This window comes from Muntiacus reevesi, chromosome 10 (genome assembly GCF_963930625.1).
Source record: "Muntiacus reevesi chromosome 10, mMunRee1.1, whole genome shotgun sequence".
NCBI classification, from domain to species: Eukaryota; Metazoa; Chordata; class Mammalia; order Artiodactyla; family Cervidae; genus Muntiacus; species Muntiacus reevesi.
In genome coordinates this window covers 84,119,673-84,138,605 of record NC_089258.1, presented here as the reverse complement: position 1 = coordinate 84,138,605, position 18,933 = coordinate 84,119,673, and the positions used below count along the sequence as shown (strand labels likewise).

The following is an 18,933-nucleotide window of genomic DNA, read 5'->3' as shown; positions in this document are numbered from 1 at the left end:
AGAGCAAATTCGACTGACCTCACATCTCATTCATATCTGCTTTATCATCGAGATACCTCATTCCGAATGTGAACTGCAGATTTAAGGAGGCACGGGATATATGGCACAAAATTGTAAACACTGGTGAAAATACCAACAACATAAAAAGTGTCCTGCACATGCAGCCAGACAACCTGCTCTTAATGGCACCCAGTCATCAACCCATTTTCCTGCGCTGGACCACATCTGGGAGCTGGCGCACGAGATACACACCAATGAGTCATATCTCTGTGAATAACATTTTAAAAGGCTAGACAAAAAATAACTTAGCGTTTATGTGAAATATAAAACCCTTTAAATGTTTTAATGGGGCCTCAGATAATTTAGCTCCTTGAAAGTTTTTCCACTGAGCTCATTCAAATTAGTTATCTTGGGAAGTCCATCTGAAATTATAATGTGCCCTGAGAGAAAGCCTCGCTGGTGTCCCGAAGGTTGAAAGTTGCTTTATAAAAAGAACTGACACAGGGCTGACAATAATTAGAAGTCTGGTTCTTAGGGCCAGAACTTACAGAATCAGTAAAAAGACATTCTGCATTTTATCAAAGCCACCGCCGCCAATTTTAGTACCTGCATTAAGGCAAACACCAATGTCTACTCTGTGTGGATTTTCAATAAGAACATCATTTGAGACTGAATTTCTTTTTTGATTTTATCATCCAGAAAGAAAATTATTTTGATTGTACAGGCTGTAGATCAATCTAAAGATAATCACTGTCTTAGATAATTTACAAAAGCAATTTTTTAATATATTTGAAGCTTTCTGCCAGACTTAGTTCTGGTGGACTTAGCTCTGAAAGATCCAATGACAGAATATTTGTATGTGTGTTTTTAAACAATGAGACATGTGTTTCACATTTCTTAAAAATCTCTACAATTTTTGAACTTGTATATTCTTATATATCAAATCATATTTTAAAAATGCCTTACTTGAGAAAATCTCTGACTTATTTCCCTTTGAACTATTTAAAAGGAAAGACATCAGCTTTATACATAATAATCAACTGAAATGAAAAAATTCAGGGCACTAAGTTATTAATGAAACACTCTAATATCACTGATATTGTCTTAAGAATTAATAAGTCATAATTGATCTATTTACCTAATATCATGACTTGGAAAACATGGTTCTGACATAAATAAGTCGGAAGATTATACTATCATAAATGCAAAACAAAAGAGCTGAACCAATGTTTCAAGCCCCCAAACACCCATGGTTTCTGGATATCCTCTTTCTCATTTATTCTCTCCCTTTTCTATAATATAACTTGTCTTTGTGGTTAAAACAAACTCAGAAACTTATATGATTTCCTTTGGGATGACAGAATAGTTATTACTTTAGAACTGACGAATTAACTTTATTTTAAATGAAAAGGTCTATAATTATTTTTAAATAATGTAGCTTGTAAATGGTAATAATTCTCTAAATCCATGGTATATGGGCTCCCTCCAGTGGCTAATTTAGCATCCACAAATCTCTTGAAATGATCATGATTGGGATGGGTAATACGTGTAACTCTATGGCTGATTCATATCAATGTATGAGAAAACCCACTGAAATGTGGTGAAGTAATTAGCCTCCAACTAATAAAAATAAATAAATAAAAATAAAAAAATTTAAAAAATAAAAAACCAAAACTCACAGGAGGAAACAGAAAAATAAATAAATAAATAAATCACTATGCTAATATAAACAACGATCAGCTTTTCAGTGTTGAAAACATCAGTGGTTTCAACACCTCTGACTTTAAATCTTGGAATGGTAAATATCAGGTGGGCGTGTAGCCATAAACTATTCATCTGTTTGCTCGTTTAACAAACAGTGACAGAGCCTAAAACATATGCTGGGCACCACGCCGAGCTCTGGAGATTCGATGACTGAGGCGACCTGTCTCTCGGAGCTCTTTTTATTTATCTAACCATTTTAATTGATCTTGTGGAGTGCAGTTGCTTTGCAGTGCTGCGCGAGCTTCTGCGGCAGGCAAGGCGAGGCAGCCGCATGCACACACACACACATTCCGTCTTTGGGGCTTTTCCCCGTCTGGGCACCACTGAGCCCTGGCTAGGCTCCTCGTGCGTACGGGGGCACATTCATCACCCGTGCATACACAGCATCGGCGGGGTGCACGCGTCACCCCAAGTCCCACGCTCAGCCGCTCGGCCGTGTCCGACTCTCTGTGACCCCAAGGACGGGAGTCCTCGGCCCCTCCATGGGGTTCTGCAGGGAAGAGCACTGGGGAGGGGTGCCAGGCCCTCCTCCAGGGGAGCTTCCCGGCCCGGGATCGAACCGGCCTCTCGTACATACCCTGCCTTGGCAGGCGGATTCTTCAACCGCCAAGCCAGCAGGGAAGCTCCTCCCGGTCTGGAAGCTCCGTTTAAAGGGGTGACACAGCTGTGTGTAAACGCTGCCCAGCGCCACCAAAGGGGACGCAGGGAGGTGGGTGCATCCGTGCTGGCGACGCGGGTGCAGACGGGACCCCAGAGCGTGAGCGGGGGACCCTGGGCAGGGAGGCCGGGGAAGGCAGGGCGCCGTGTGGCGTGGAAGGCAGGGCATTCGGGGAGGGGAGAGCAGGCGAGCCAAAGGCCCAGATTCGTACATTAGGTGAGAGTATAGGGCCATTTAAGTGTTTCCATTTGACTGCTTATGATGCCCCTTGCGAATTTGTAATAGCTATAGAATTTACAGGAATATGGGGGGTCGGAATGTGAAGGACACGCAATTTCCATGACGTAGCTGGAGTGCTCCTGGTGTGGATGAACCCTGACGTGTTTTTAAAAAGGGAGTGAGACGGACATATTTCCACGCGAAAAAAGAGAAGTGTAGTGGTGGTCTGAGAAGCAAATTGGAACAGGGACTGAAACCAAGTCAGGGAATTTAGCCCGGTCATTTTCAGACAGACACAAACAAACAAATGATAAGAGGGAAGTGAATGCCAGAGACTGCAAAATGGAAATAAGCAGACTGAGTCAAGGAATGTTAGGATCTGAGGGTATGCCAGAGAAAGGAAAATGTGTCTGTGATATCTCCTGGAAGCCTGGTTTCCATTATATTCAAATTAATATCCAACTTGTAGAATGTCTAAAATTAGGAATTATGTCACTGGAAATTTATGTAACATCATCAATGACAATTGCATTAACAAACAAAATAGTTATCTGGACCATACTAAAATTACATTGGGGGCTGATTGAAGGATTCCTCTCTTTAACATTGGGAATAAGTAATGTTCCCTTGCCGATAAAATAAATTTTGTGACACTGTGCATCTACTAGAAAGGATGTTGATGTAAACCAGGAAAAGAGAAGCTTGGGAAGCCTGCAATTCCAGCACCTGAATTCTTTATTCTACAAACATGTGAAACTGGAGTGGACAATAGCTGACCTTTGGGAAGTACTGAGGTTTTGATCTCTGTCACTCATGGCTGCCCCCCAAATTCCATAATCTGATAGGCCCCACAGTGTACATGACATCTTCCCAAAGTAGAGTGAACAATATTTACCTTTCACAGCTTCCCCTAATACTAAGTCATGTATATGTGAGTTGGGTCCTACAATCAGAAGACATTCATGGAAGACTGTTTTTAAACTGAGATATGAAGAGGCAGCATGTCTTTGGAACCAAGAATTATGGAAGCAGCTGTCCTTTGGGAGCTCCCTGATTGGAGCAGAGATTGAGCTGGTGTAGAGCCAGCGAGTGAGCTGTAGTTTTCTGAGGCTGTCAATGAGGCAAGATTGCGACAGAGACAGAAGTTCCCTCCTGAGCGTGGCGAGGGTTGGAGGGGGAGTGACCTGGAACAGCAAAATGGTCTTGACACTCATCTTGGAGTCTGTTTCTTTTATTTCTCCAATGAATTCTTAAAAACATTGTGCTTAACCTAGACACGAGGTGAGTCTGTTGTCTGCAACCGAGAATGTTGACCAACACAGAGTATTAAGCGTCACTGAAAGCAGCAGACTCTTAAGGGAACAAGAAGCTGGGCTTAGTATTCTGGTGGCTGGGTTGATAGGCAGTGAGGAGAGTTAGCATCAGAGAATGGAACAATGGTAATTCATGAAAAGGAGTCATGAAACAGCTACTGCAATGGCCATCCAAGGACACACACAGAGTCCATGGGAGGCAAGACTTTGATTATGCAGAGGCTTCAGCAGGCCTACCACTTCAGGCTTTGCTAGTTTAGAGGTTTTTCAATACCCGAATAAGAATGCTTAGCCCAGTGAGTACACCAGTGGTTCTCTTTGGCCATATGGCCATTTCAGAGTACTCATGTTATTGAAAAAATCAGGCAATAGGCGATTAATACATTACCTGGGTGACTGATCTTGATTATCAAGTGAAAGTAGAGTGCTTTAGTACATTTAGGAAAGAAAAATATATATTGAACTCAGGAGATCCAAAGTAATTCCTTTGAGTATTGATGGCCTCATTTTCAGAAGTCAGGGCTGTGGCAACTCTCCTAACGATCCTCCCTCCTTACCGTGTCACGTATTCATTTAGATATGCTAGTTCATTACTGTTTTCCTAACGGGCTTCCCCTTACTGTTGTATGTAGGCTGTGCTGGTTGTGGCCAAATCTGTAACTAAGATTTCAGTATACTGAGGTGGGGTAGTGACTGAGCAAGAGAAATGAATATCCAGCAGAGATTCTTGATCTGGAGTTTCGTGTGCACCGCTTCATCTACAGGCTTCCCCGGTGGCTCAGACGGTAGAGAATCCAGCTGCAGTGAGGAGACCCGGGTAGGATCTCTGGGTCAGGGAGACCCCCCAGGAGAAGGAAATGGCAACCTATTCCAGTGTTCTTGCCTGGAAAATGCCGTGAAAAGGGGAGCCTGGCGGGCCAATCCACAGGGTCACAGAAGAGTCACACATGACTTAGCCACTGAACAACAGCAAGTTCATCTACGAACATCATGATGCTTCAGCGAGATCTGAGAGTTGAGTTTATCGCCGGGTATGTAGGAAAGGAGTGAGCTAAATTCTGATTCAAATCCAAAATGGATTAATTAGTTTCTGTTGCTAATGTTTGTTAGCTTTAAATAAGCTATACCGTCTAGCTTCTATCTTTGTATCAACCAAAATTCTTTCCTCATTTTTACCCACCTAAAGTTTCGTTTTACAACACAGATGACCACATAATAAGCAGTGGAATTATATTTAAGTTCATTGACATGTTAGACTGTGAAATACAGGCCTCAAAATGTACAACTTTCAATTCCTCTAGTATTTAAGCATTACTTTTGAGGACAATTACTTTAAAACTAAAAAATGGAACAACGCACAATAAAGAGATAAAATTACATTTCTGAGACGTTCAGTCACACAGAAAATTTTCGTTATCACTGAGCAGCAAAGACACCTGGGCGCATCTTCACTAATAACCCCCCCACCCCGAGATCTAGCCTAATGGCACTACTCTCTACTCAAATAGCTCACTGTAATGGAATTTTCCTAATATAGTTATTTGAATGTAATTTCTGGAGAGTTTCATTTTCATTGTTGTTGGAAGACAAACTTCATCCATAAACACATAAGAAAATGTTGTTCATGCATAAACTACTTCCAGACTCTCTTTTTTATGTAGTTCAGCATTTGTGATAGCAATATCTCCAATTGTAGAGCATACATCAGTTTCAACATTTTAGCGCCAAGTAACATGAAATAACAACTGCAAAAAGGATAGGGGATTTTATCAAACAACAGGAGTCCTAACGGTCGCTGTTTTCCAGACTGACTGATGTAAGAGCTCAGTTATGACAAGTTTCCTCTGATCTTTCAGTCATTTTCCTTAAGGTTGGGGGACGGCCACAACTCCAAGCATCCCAGATGTGGTCCAAAGAGGAGGCAGAAAGAAAACCTAACTCTGTGAATCTCCAACTTTAAGCCTATCTGAGGGCCTCTCAAAAGACATGGCCTCAGGCCTCATTGACCAGAAGGAAGTCCTGTGGCTCTAATCCCAACACAGACAATCAAGAAGGGATGAGGATGCTCTGATTAGAACAAATATGACTCTTCCTTTAGTGATTCCCTCCAGTGATTCCCACCAGGACAAGGGGGTTGACCCCCAGGTGATAACAGCCACCACCTGGAGACATTTCTGGTGTCACAACTTGGAGCAGTGGGGTTGTGAGGGGTTGTTACTAGAGTGTAGGAATAGAGGGCGTTTATGAATCCTACATTGTACAGGGCCATCGGTCACAACCGAAAACTATCTGGCCCCGCACATCCGTAGTGATAAAGCTGAGAAACCCTGTCCCAGCATTTCATTCACCTTCCATGGTTGGCTTGCCTTTTAAGTGAGCAAAATGAAGGTTCTACTAGCAATAAATCCATAGTCTCTCCCACAAGGGAAAAGACTCTATAAAACAGTGGTTCTCAAGTGGTTCTCAAACTTGAGAGAACGTCGGAGCTATCTGGAGGGCTTGTTAAAGTCAGATGGCTGGTTCCCATTCCCAGAGATGGTGATTCAGTAGTTCTGGGATTGAGACTCAAAAATTTGCATTTCTAACAGGTTTCCAGGTGATGTTGAGTTTTTGGCCCACACACCACGTGTTGAGGACCACTGGGTTAGACTGTGCTCCAGGAGACTGGGAATAAGCATTCATTAGGCTGTGACACTGGGCAACTAGCTTAACCTCTCTAGGTTATTGCTTTCTCAGTGGTAAAACAGGCAGTTAACTAAAGGCATATTGCTTTATCCTCGGTGAGCATAGACTCTTCTGTAACTGGGTTTCCCTTCGAAATGCTCATCCCTCCCCCCACGCCCACACCCGTGCTACTGGTACTGTGTAATAGAAAATCGAAACAGTTGAAGGCTGTGTTCAAAAGACAGTAAAATTTGAACCATATTAAAGAAAAAACAGTTGAAGTTCTTCTAAGTGAATGTCACAGCCTTAATACCAGGTGAAACCGTGGGACTTCACCTGTTGGACAGCTGCTAAGGTTCTTATCACGGCCATTTAGTCAGATACAGTATGTGAAAATACAGAGCACAAAGCATCTAAATGGGCTTCTTACACACCAAGAAATACACATTGCTGATGGGAACATGTTCAACTTAACTAACAAAGAAATGTCAATTAAAGGAACCGAGAGATATACTTTCTGTGTTTTGACAAAAAGGAAACCCCTGCTGGTGGTGATCAGGGGACGATACTGGACCCATGACTGACACTATTTGATAGATTTCACTGCGGAAGGAAGATAGGATCAGAAGACAGATCAAATTATGTGAAAAAACCAAATAGGAAATAAAATGAGATGGCTACTAGATTTATGGAAGAAAGATAACCAGCTTCAAAACAGGAGAATATTTAGCTACTTCATTATGGTGATGTTGATAGTGATGATAACCTACCTTGGTTCATTAACACACTGAACGGAAAAGGAAGAGATACTAGAAAAACATCCATTTAAATCTGCCAGGAAAGGAGCAATAAGCATACTTTAGAAGTGCTCATTCAGATGTGCAGGAAAAATAACAAAACAACAGACAGAAAACTAAGAACCAGCAAGTCACTCAAGATGAACCAGACCATGGAGCTAAAAGCCAAGAAAGGTAGACTGAAAAAGTGAAAACAAAGGGTCAGGTCATTGTGCTTGATGTATCTCCATACATACATGGTGTGAAAAAAAATTCACATTTTATCGCAAGACCAGGAAAAATTTGAACAGAAAATTGTTTCTCTGCCCTTTGATCTCTTCTTTATCCCCTGCCATATATGGTCCATCTGCATTTTGTACGGATCAAACCTCCCCCATTGGCAGAAAAATTTGCTTAACCATAAAAAGCAACATTTTCCTAGCATCAACAAGATGACTCCTTAAAAATAATATTCTTTCTTGATCTCTTAAGGCGCCATGATGACACTTAGATCTGGATTGTGTAAGCTGTCAATAATACGTCATTTAAGGTAAAGCCCTCTGTCTCAAAAAACTTATGTAACCATGCCCTGACTTCTGAGGGTAAGCAGCTCTCAGAGCTTTTGGAGATACACTTCCTGGGTTGTATTTTTCAGTTTGGCTCAAATGAAATTTTCTATTTCTTTTTTAGATCAACTGATTAAATTTTTTGGCTGACAATACAGACTTGTAAAAAGAAAAACAACCTATTTGTTCACTAGGTGGGCCTGGTAAAAAGTCTGTAATAATTGTTTTGAAGAGCGATAAGGGCTGGTGATTACTAAATTTCTGTGACTATGGATATCATCAAATTCAGGGCATACCACAACCATCTCAGGAAAGCATCATATCTCCATTTTACAGAAGAAGATGCTAATGTCCAGGGAGATGAACTGACCAACCCACCCTTGCCTGGCAACAGAGCCATTCTACTATTCCAGGCTCCTCTGTCCCTGGAATTCTCCAGGCGAGAATACTGGAGCGGAATGCCATGTCCTTCTCCATTACCATCTTTCTCTCTCCTGTATCTCTTTCTACTATGATTGTGGTGTTGCCCTTGGATGGTGATAATAAACTTCATACCATTAATGACTAACATTTATTGAGTAGCAAGTGCTGTGCTAAGCAAGCTGCCTGCATTATCCCATTCACTTCTCAATATAATCCTGTTATCTCTTCCATTTGTAGATGATAAAGGCAGGAAGATATGTTCAAGGTCACAGAACTCCCACAACCAGGTTGGCATAATTTCAAAGCCTGCACAGGAGCCACTTTCTCCTATTTTGTTTTTTAAAATAACTTTTATTTTTAAATAGGAGAAAAGAAATAGGGGAAAAAAAGTCCAGAGGGAGAAACAAATTCTCTAATGATGACCATCTCTGATATGGGAATTTGGCACTTTGTTAGAGATTAAGGCCCCTGTGGGAAGACCCTATCCACCTTGATTTAGCTCTTAATTTCCACCCTTATCGCCAAGCCCTAAACTCTGGTTTAAATTACAATCCATTATTAAATCCATCAACGGTTTACTCTCTAAAGTTTGGAAGAGAGTGAAAGGTGGGAATTTAAATGGGTTTTTTTACTAAAATATTTCTTTCTTTGAATAAGGTCAGTGTTATTTCTTGAATTCCTGCAAGCATCCAATAGCCATCAGAAAAACACACTCTCTAAAGTTAACAGTGAATAAGAAAACCCTTTTAAACCTTAAAAGAAATAGATGAAACAGTCAATACTACAGATCTAAAAAGTTGTCACTGGTGACTTTGCATTAGATCTTGTAAATTAAAACAAATCCCCAATATAACCGTTTGTTCACTGTCTCACTGCAATAAGCACACAGGCAGGAAATGATAATCACGTCTGAATACTCACAACTGTCCTTAATATTCTCTCAAAAGGAGACACTAAGCACTTCCCTGGGGTCCAGTGGTTAATCCTAGAACGCTCCTGCCAACGCTGGGGACACGGGTTCGATCCCTGGCCCGGGGGGATTCCCCACGCCAGGGGCATGGGCTCCTACGGCAGCTCTGCGCTCCCAGTAAGAGGGGCCATGGGATGGAAAGCTGCGCTCTGCGGCGGACAGCACCCCCATCCGTGCCACCAGAGAAGGCGCAGGCAGCGACGAGGACCCGGGGAGGCCAAGGTTTTCACAATTAGTTAATTTTAAAAACTTAAAAATAACTTTAACTTAAAAAAGTACACTAAATAGATGGCGCTGTATATACTGGGCGGTGATGCGCTGACAGTGCACGTAAGGTTTACAGGCTGACGCCGACGGCTGGCTTGTATGTGTGCATGCGGACACTAGGCTTTGCCCTTCACACTTTAACACCATTGCCACTGAGTCTATCTCCATCTCACAGACAAGGGAAGTGATGGGTGAGGCAGTCTAAGCGATGGTCACACGGTGGGATGGTCGAGAACGGTTAGGCACCCTGCCGACTGGGACAGTTAGGATTTTGTTCCCTAACTATTTATCGGCAAAGCCTGTGTGCTCACCCAATGTATTAAACGACATAGCAGCTTTGTAGAACGTGGTGAGCGTGAGAAACATCAGGGCACAGGTTAGCAGAGAGAGGCCCAGATCAGCAGGTCGTTTTTAGGGAAGAAACGAAGGCAGGACGACTTCGATCACAGATGAAAGGTCTTTGCAAAAGGACGGAAGGCCCTGATGAGCCTACAGCCTGGAGTTAAAGGTTCCAGGTGTAGTTCATCACCACGGTCAGCTTCCAAGAATGGCAGGGTATTCAGAGGTATCTGTCATAGGCAATGTGTGTCCCACTCCACTGGGTAACAGGCTTTATTCTAAACTTCAAGTTTCACCTTTCAACAGAAGGGTGTCCAAGTTAAATCCAACGCTGGACCTATATAAGTAGACTCAAAGCTACTTTTATCCATGCCAAAATATTTGTAGCAGGACACACTACCTACTTGCCTTTAAAACTTAATTCATCACACATTCATTTTAAATTTAGTGCAAACCTTTAAGGCTACACAATTTTGTGTACAGGTCACAGCAGCTCATAAAGTCTTCAAACTTTTGATCACTCAAAGAGAAATAGCTTTTAATCTGATCGGAATAGATCCAGTTATCTAACTTTATGTTCTGTTCTTTTCTCATTTTAGAGAATAAAATCATTTATAATGAAAACAAAATGAAAGGAAGCAGAATTATATGGAGTTTGGAAGGAGGAATTAGTGGAGTTTATTCAATAATCAATCAAAGGATACCATTGAAATTTAGTTTTCCTTGCATTACTATATGTATTTATTTTTAACATTTTAGTCTTATTTTCTAGAAAGCAAGGCAATGCTATCTGAAAGAAAATGACATTTAAAAAAAAGATTTGTGATATGGTTATTTAATAGGAATAATTAGCTGCTTTATTTTTTTATAGAATTATAATGGACTTTGTCCTTTAATTCAGCTTCATCAATACAAGTTGTTTCTTTAGTTTTTGAGACCATGATTCAAACTTCTGCCCTGTCCTAGTGGAACAGTAACTGAGTTTCTAGCCTGGTGATTTCTAAGTGCAAATCCACCTCTCTGTGCTAGCTTTGCAAGCCCATACCTAAAAAATGATGGCACCTGTCACACCATGACATGAGGTCTTGAGACCATCTGATAAACCAAACCATCATCATCTTCTAAAAAGGGATGATCCATTTTAATAACTATTGACGTGCACAAGCTCTTCAGCCTTTGGGCAGACACTGCTCGTTAGAAGGATTTGGAAAGGCATTTCTTCCTCTTTCAAAAACAACATCACAGAATTAGATATGTGCGTATGAGGAGGCTCACTTCAAATAAAAACCACTGCCAGGGGCAAAATACAATATCTGATGCAGTGATTTAGTCATTTAAAACAGGACCCACTGTCTGTTGCATCACATTCACAACTGTGCTGTTTTAAAAAAATCCTCGGAGTCTGCAAGGCTGACTTAACAGCACCATGTCAGGCAGGCAATAGGCCAAGTGTCTAAGCAGGCATTCTGTGAAAATCAAAACTGATGGCTGTCCCAGAACTTCGTGGGTTGATGAAATTTTTCTGTATTTTGATTGTGGTAGTGGTTATTTGGTTGTAAATATTTTCAAAATTCATTGAACCATACATGTAAAATGAGTATGTTTCATTGTATGGAAATCATACCTCAATAAAGTTGATTTTTAAAAATGACATCTGTCCATGTTGACCATGAACACATGCCTCTCTGGCAAAAGCAATAAAGGCCGTTGAGTCAGCTCTGGGTGCACACAAATAAAGACTAAAGATGGCATTTAAGACCCATGCCATCAAAATTGGGGATGGTAACTGAAGATCTATCGGGAACTTCATCTTACACTCAACATGAGCCTTTGGAATTTGCTTTTTCCCTTTTTAGACCAATCAGAGTGTGTTAGCATGCTCAGCGGTTTCTAAAATTTATATCCTGTACATGCATATTAACTAGGAATCGAACATCTTCTTGTTATTTCAAGGAAACAAAATGTGGCATATTTCTCTGAGATTATTGAAAATATAGAGCTTCCCAGGTTGCTCAGTGGTAATGAATCCACCTGCCAATGCAGGAGATGCAGAGCCATGAGTTTGATCCCTGGGGGGAAGGGGGGGAAGACCCCCTGGAAGAGGAAACGGCAACCGACTCCAGTAGTCTGGCCTGCAGAATGCCATTGAGAGAGGAGCCTGGAGGGCTACAGCCTGTTGGAGTCTCAGAGTCAGATAGGACGGAGCGCACGTGCGCGCGCACACACACACACACACACATTGAAAATGTATCTAAGAAGTATTCCTTGTGAAGGTCGATTTCCTAAATATGTAATATGTAACACTATATGTACTAAGAGGCAACGGATAGTCCTAGACACCACCTCGATTGTGACCTTGACAAAGTACCATCATTTCTCTGGCGCTGTCTCTTACTTTGCTTCTGTGATGAAGAGGTTAGACCAGATAATGCTCCATGACATAAAACAACATCACTCTTACTGATCTCATGGATTTGAAGCTCTATCCTTATTAACTGAAAAGGCTCTCTTTTCATTACCGCCTTTGTTGTTGCTGTTCAGTCGCTAAGTCGTGTCCAACTCTTTGTGACCCCATGGACTGCAGCACACCAGGCTTCCCTGTCCTTTACTATCTCCGCAATGTGCTCAAACTCATGTCCACTGGGTCAGTGATGCCATCCGACCAACTCATCTTCTGTTGCCCCCTTCAATACCTTCTTTTCTTTGGCTATTCTAGATTTGGAGAAAGTTATGGCACTAATGAGACAACAAGAAAAAAATTTAGCTATCTCAGTAAGGCACAGAGCAGAACTGAAAGGATACTAGCTTCTTTCTAGCAGACTGGATTTGATAGAAGGAATGTTCTAGAAGTTGGAGTTTTTAGGAAAACATCAGGAAGAAAAAGAACTATTGAGGAGGGAAAAACATAATGGAAATGAAGTCATGATTCATCTCAATATTTTAACAGAAGATCTATACTAGATTAAAATATCTTTCATTGAAACGAGTTGAATCCATCTTTGTCTTCTGTGGAAATAACCATACATTTTAGAAGTTATCACATTAGGAAATTTCAGATTTACAAAGGAACTTGATCATCGATAATAGTGTCCCCACTCAGAGTCCCAGAATGGTCCAGTATCTTAATGTAAAATTCAAAAATAACTAAACCTCCCTTGATTATGTTACTTTTGTAGAGGTAAAGGCAAAAAAGCAAGCAAACAAACAAAAAACAGCTTCACATAGCGGTTACTCTGCATGTTTAAGCCAGGCTATGATTACTATTGTAGAGGTAAATATTCACAGATAACAGCAGGGCTTTCTCTCATCACGTAGAGGCTAAATTTTATCCAAGGTTGCATTTATTCACATACTCTAACTTGTCAGCATCAGGCAATCTTTCTCAATTTGAAACCTGAGCACACTTCTCAACCTAAGAAGAGCTGATAGAATAACAGATTTGCCCAGGGAATCTAAAACCCTTGGAGGCTGGAGGACAAAACATAAAGTAAGGAAAACAAACGATAGAAGGACAAAGCATCGGAAAAATTATCAAAAACATGGACACAGAGTCAAAGGTGGTGGCCTGTCACATCAGTGTCATTCAGGGGCAAAGACCACTCAAGAATCATCTCTAGGAATATATTCAGTTCAGTGCCTTATTCACTACTGATTAAAAGAATGAAACTTGATAAATTACTTGTTGACTTATTACACTCATGATTTTTTTAATTATTCTCAGTGGAATATAATTGCTTTGCAATGTTGTGCAACTTTCTGCTTACAACAACATGAATCAGCCATATTGTGTGTGTGTGTGTGTGTGTGTGTGTGTGTGTGCACGCGTGTGTGTGTACACACCCCGCCCCTCCAGGCCATCGCAGAGAACCAAGCTGAGCTCCCTGTGTTATACATCAAGTCCTCGCTAGCTCTCTATTTACCCATGGTGGTACGAATACAGAAATGTTCCTCTCTCCATTCATCTCGCCCTCTACTTCTCCACCTCTGCGTTATCCATAAATCTCTCCTCTATATTTACGTCTCTACTCCTGTCCTTGAAACTGTACATTCATTACTTTTGTCTGATAGCAGTGCAACTATTTTTTTTTCCTCTGAAACAGATAACTCCAAAATGTATGGCCTTTTGGACCCTTACCTATAATTTTAAACAAACAACTTAATTATCTTAAGCTAAAATTTGTTAAATGATTATGTACCTGACTTTTCCAGGACTCTCCAAATTAGTCATAACATCTTACTTTTTGTGTCACTAACAAATGAATTAAGTGAAATAAAAGAATCCACATGTTTATTCTATATCTGTCTGACATTCATGATCTTACCTTTTGAAGATTAAATTTTAACAAGAACATCAAGATGATAAATGGAAATCAAACTTTTTTTTTTTTTTTTTTTTAAAGAAAGGCCCAGACACGTAACTAGAGATTATATGAATCACGGTTGCCAAAGAAATGTCATGAAATCAGTGTCTACCCCATGGAAGGGTGCATTTCCTCCTACTGGAAAGCACGTCCCCCACCCCAGGCTCAGCTCAGCCCTCACAATCCAGAAAATGACCACTGCCTTTGCAAGAGTGTCAGCATTCCCCCAAGGACAGGGATTTCCTTCAGGGCATCTGGTTCCTCAGTCTTCACAGCACGTGCCCTTCTGTATCCTCATTAACCTGCTCACACGTCACCGCCGGCTCTGTCTTGGCCCATGACCCCTCTGAGCTCCTTTACACACCCGCAGCTGACTGACCCAGCCTGGACGGAAGGTGAACGCCAAAAGACGAAGAGTCTTGCTCCTTAACTTGCAGATTCTTAGCTGGTCACATCCCAGTGGAGCTTCATCATGGCTAGCGCTAACCCTGCCCGCTCAAGGGAGGTTCAATTCAGTTCAGTTGCTCAGTCATTTCAGACTCTTTGCAATCCCATGGACTGCAATACTCCAGACTTTCCTGCCCATCACCAACTCCCGGAGCTTGCTCAAATTCATGTCCATTGAGTCGGTGATGCCATCCAACCATCTCATCCTCTGTCATCCCCTTCTCCTCTCACCTTCAGTCTTTCCCAGCATCAGGGTCTTTTCCAATGTGTCAACTCTTTGCATGAGGTGGCCAAAGTATTGGAGTTTCAGCTTCAGCATCAGTCCTTCCAATGAACACCCAGGACTGACCTCCTTTAGGATGGACTGGTTGGATCTCCTTGCAGTCCAAGGGACTCTCAAGAGTCTTCTCCAACACCACAGTTCGAAAGCATCAATTTTTTGGTGCTCAGCTTTCTTCACAGTCCAACTCTCACATCCACACATGACCACTGGAAAAACCATAGCCTTGACTAGACGGACTTTTGTTGGCAAAGGACAAAACCCTAAAAAAATGATGATGCCAGGACACCCCCAGGTTCTCTGCCACATCTGAGCTGGAGAACCTTGACAGGAGAACTTGCAGGCTGCCTGCAGACCTTGTCTCTGCTTTCTTCTTTTGCTTCTAATTTCTGCACAGACCTTGCCCTCACTCGCTCTCTCTGGCTTCTGTGGGAATTTTCCCCACAGGCCTGGACAGCACCACTCTATTCCTGCGCCCAGCTGGGCCCCCAGACCACAGGTTTGCCCAGAGACTCAGGGTGTTCAGTAGCTAACTCGGGGGTTTGGCTCCAGGCTACTGTTCTTGCTCTCGGCCCTGGGCCCTGTGTATCTGCCACACGAATTTGTCCCCTGCTCAGCTGACGCCAGTCTGAACAGATGAAAGGACTTCTGACCCGGGATCAAGAGGAGGCACCCCGTATCACCTTGCCCTGGTCAAATGGCCATCATCAAAAAAAAAAAAAAAAAACCTACAAACAATAAATGCTGGAGAGGGTGTGGAGCAAAGGGGACCCTCTTGTACAGTTGATGGGAATGCAAATTGACACAGCTGCTGTGGAGAGCAGTATGGAGATGTCTTAGAAAACTAAAGTTAGAACTCCTATATGACCAAGCAATCCAATTACTGTGCGTACACCCTGAGAAATGCATCACTGAAAAAGACACATGTACCCCAATATTCATGGCGGCACTATTTACAGTAGCGAGGACATGGAAGCAACTTAGATGTCCATCAGCAGATGAACAGATAAAGAAGATGTGATACATATATATACATAGACACACAACAGAATATTAGCCACGAAAGAAAGGAATTTGAGTCAGTGCTAGTGAGGTGGGTGAACCCAGAGCCTGTTACACAGAGTGCGATAAATCACAAAGGGGAAAACACACACTGTGTATCAATGCATGTGTACGGAGTCTAGAAAGACGGCACTGGTGAAGCTGTCTGCAGGGGAGGAACGGAGATGCAGCTGAAGACAGCGCACCCGTGCACGCAGTGGGGGGGGGGGGGGGAGAGGGCGGGAGGTACTGAGCAGGGGAGACATGCCCATCAGCACGTGTGAAGCAGACAGTAGTGGGGAGCTGCTGCAAACACAGGGGGTTCTGCCCGGCTCGGGACGACCCTGAGGGGTGGGGTGGGCGCTCTCGAGGGGGGGCATGTGTCCACCTGTGACTGATCCCTGTCGGTGGATGGCGGACCCCAACACAACACTGGAAAGCGACGATTCTCCAATTAAAAATAAATACATAAAGAGGATGGACGCAAGTCCCGGCATTTACGGTTTTCCGTCTTCAGCCTCTAAACACCCTTCGACATCCACTGTTAGTGAAATGGAGCAGGATTCTATGGGGTCTTCCTAGAATGGAAATGGCTGTCTATCTTCCCCCAACACAAGTGTCTCCTGTCTGCCTTTTGTCTGCAGAAAAACTTTAGCCAAAGAATAAATTTAATCAGAGAAGTGCAAAAATGCAGAAGCAAAGAAAAGCAATCCGATAGAAAATAATAATAATAATAATACTTTAGTCATTAAACAAAAGCAAGGACCTTCGTTCCTCCTCAGGGCTGTAGATAATATTCTTAGCCAAGTTGCATGAGCTGTTTTGCAGATACTGAAGCCCCCCAGTAGGTGGAAGGAGTTAATAACATGATGAGCATACTGTAGCCACAACATAAACTGTTCCGTCTTACAGTTCTGAGGACTGGGCTCAGGGAAATGGGAACAACCCAACCCTGGAAATAAGCTTTTTAGCTTTTCTCTTTCACCTTCATTAAAAGGCTCTTTACTTTCTCTTGGCTTTCTGCCATTAAGGTGGTGTCATCTGCATATCTGAGGTTATTGATATTTCTCCTGGCAATCTTGATCCAGCTGTGCTTCATCCAGCCCAGCATTTCTCATGATGTACTCTGCATATAAGTTAAATAAGCAGGGTGACAATATACAGCCTTGACTTACTCCTTTCTGTATTTGGACCCAGTCTGTTGTTTCATGTCCAGTTCTAACTGTTGCTTCTTGACCTGCATACAGGTTTCTCAGGAGGCAGGTCAGGTGGTCTGGTATTCCCATCTATTTCAGAATTTTCCACAGTTTGTTGTGAGCCACACAGTCAAAGGTTTTGGCATAGTCAGTAAAGCAGAGTAGATGTTTTTCTGGAATTCTCTAGCTTTTTCTATGATCCAGTGGATGTTGGAAACTTGATGTCTGGTTCCTCTGTCTTTGCTAAATCCAGCTTGAACATGTGTAAGTTCTTGGTTCATGTACTGCTGAAGCCTGGCTTGGAGAATTTTGAGCATCACTTTGTAAGCCTGTGAGATGAGTGCAATTGTGCGGTAGTTTGAACATTCTTTGGCATTGTCTTTCTTTGGGATAGGAAGGAAAAGCGACCTTTTCCTTCAGCCATTGCTGCAGTTTTCCAGATTTGCTGGCATATTGAGTGCAGCACTTTCACAGCATCATCTTTCAGGATTTGAAATAGTTCAACTGGAATCCCATCACCTCTACTAGCTTTGTTCATAGTGATGCTTCCTAACGCCCAGTTGACTTCACATTCCAGGATGTCTGGCTCTAGGTGAGCAATCACACCATTGTGATTATCTGGGTCGTGAAAATCTTTTTTGTACAGTTCTTCTGTGTATTCTTGCCACCTCTTCTTAATATCCTCTGCTTCTGTTAGGGCCATACCATTTCTGTCCTTTATTGAGCCCATCTTTCCATGAAATGTTCCCTTGGCATCTCTAATTTTCTTGAAGAGATCTCTAGTCTTTCCCATTCTATGGTTGTCCTCTATTTTTCTGCATTGATCACTGAGGAAGGCTTTCTTATCTCTCCTTGCTATTCTTTGGAACTCTGCTTTCAGATGGGAATATATTTCCTTTCTCTTTTGCTTTTCTCTTCTCTTCTTTTCTCAGCTATTTGTAAGGCCTCCTCAGACAACCATTTTGCCTTTTTTCATTTCTTTTTCTAGGGAATGGTCTTGATCACCACCTCTTGTACAATGTTATGAACCTCCATCCATAGTTCTTCATGCACTCTGTCTATGGGATCTAATTCCTTGAATTTATTTGTTACTTCCACTGTATAATTGTAAAGGCTTTGATTTAGCTCATATTGAATGGGCTAGTGGTTTTCCCTACTTTCTTCAATTTATGTCTGAATTTGGCAATAAGGGGTTCATGATCTGAGCCACAGTCAGCTGTCAGTATTGTTTTTGCTGACTGTACAGAGATTCTCCATTTTTGGCTACAAAGAATATAATCAATCTGATTTTATTGATCATCTGGTGATGTCCATGTGTAGAGTTGTCCCTTTGTTGCTGGAAGAGGGTGTTTGCTGTGACCAGTATGTTCTCTTGGTAAAACTCTGTTAGCCTTTGCCCTGCTTCATTCTGTACTCCAAGGCCATACTTACCTGTTACTCCAGGTGTTTCTTGACTTCCTACTTTTGGATTCCAGTCCTCTGTGATGAAAAGGACGTCTTTTTTGGGTGTTAGTTCTAGAAGGCCTTGCAGGACTTCACAGAACCATCGTCTCCAGCTTCTTTGGCACAGTGGTTGGGGCATAGGCTTGGATTACAGTGATATTGAATGGCTTGCCTTGGAAATGAACAGAGATCCTTCTGTCGTTTTT

At 42.1% G+C, this 18,933-nt stretch overlaps 1 protein-coding gene across 1 annotated transcript in view; it reads right to left on the bottom strand.

Moving 5' to 3' along the window:
• Nucleotides 1-18,933, bottom strand: part of ZNF385D (zinc finger protein 385D) — a 940,966-nt gene that overhangs the window by 520,623 nt on the left and 401,410 nt on the right. The gene's annotated exons all lie outside the window — the stretch shown is intronic.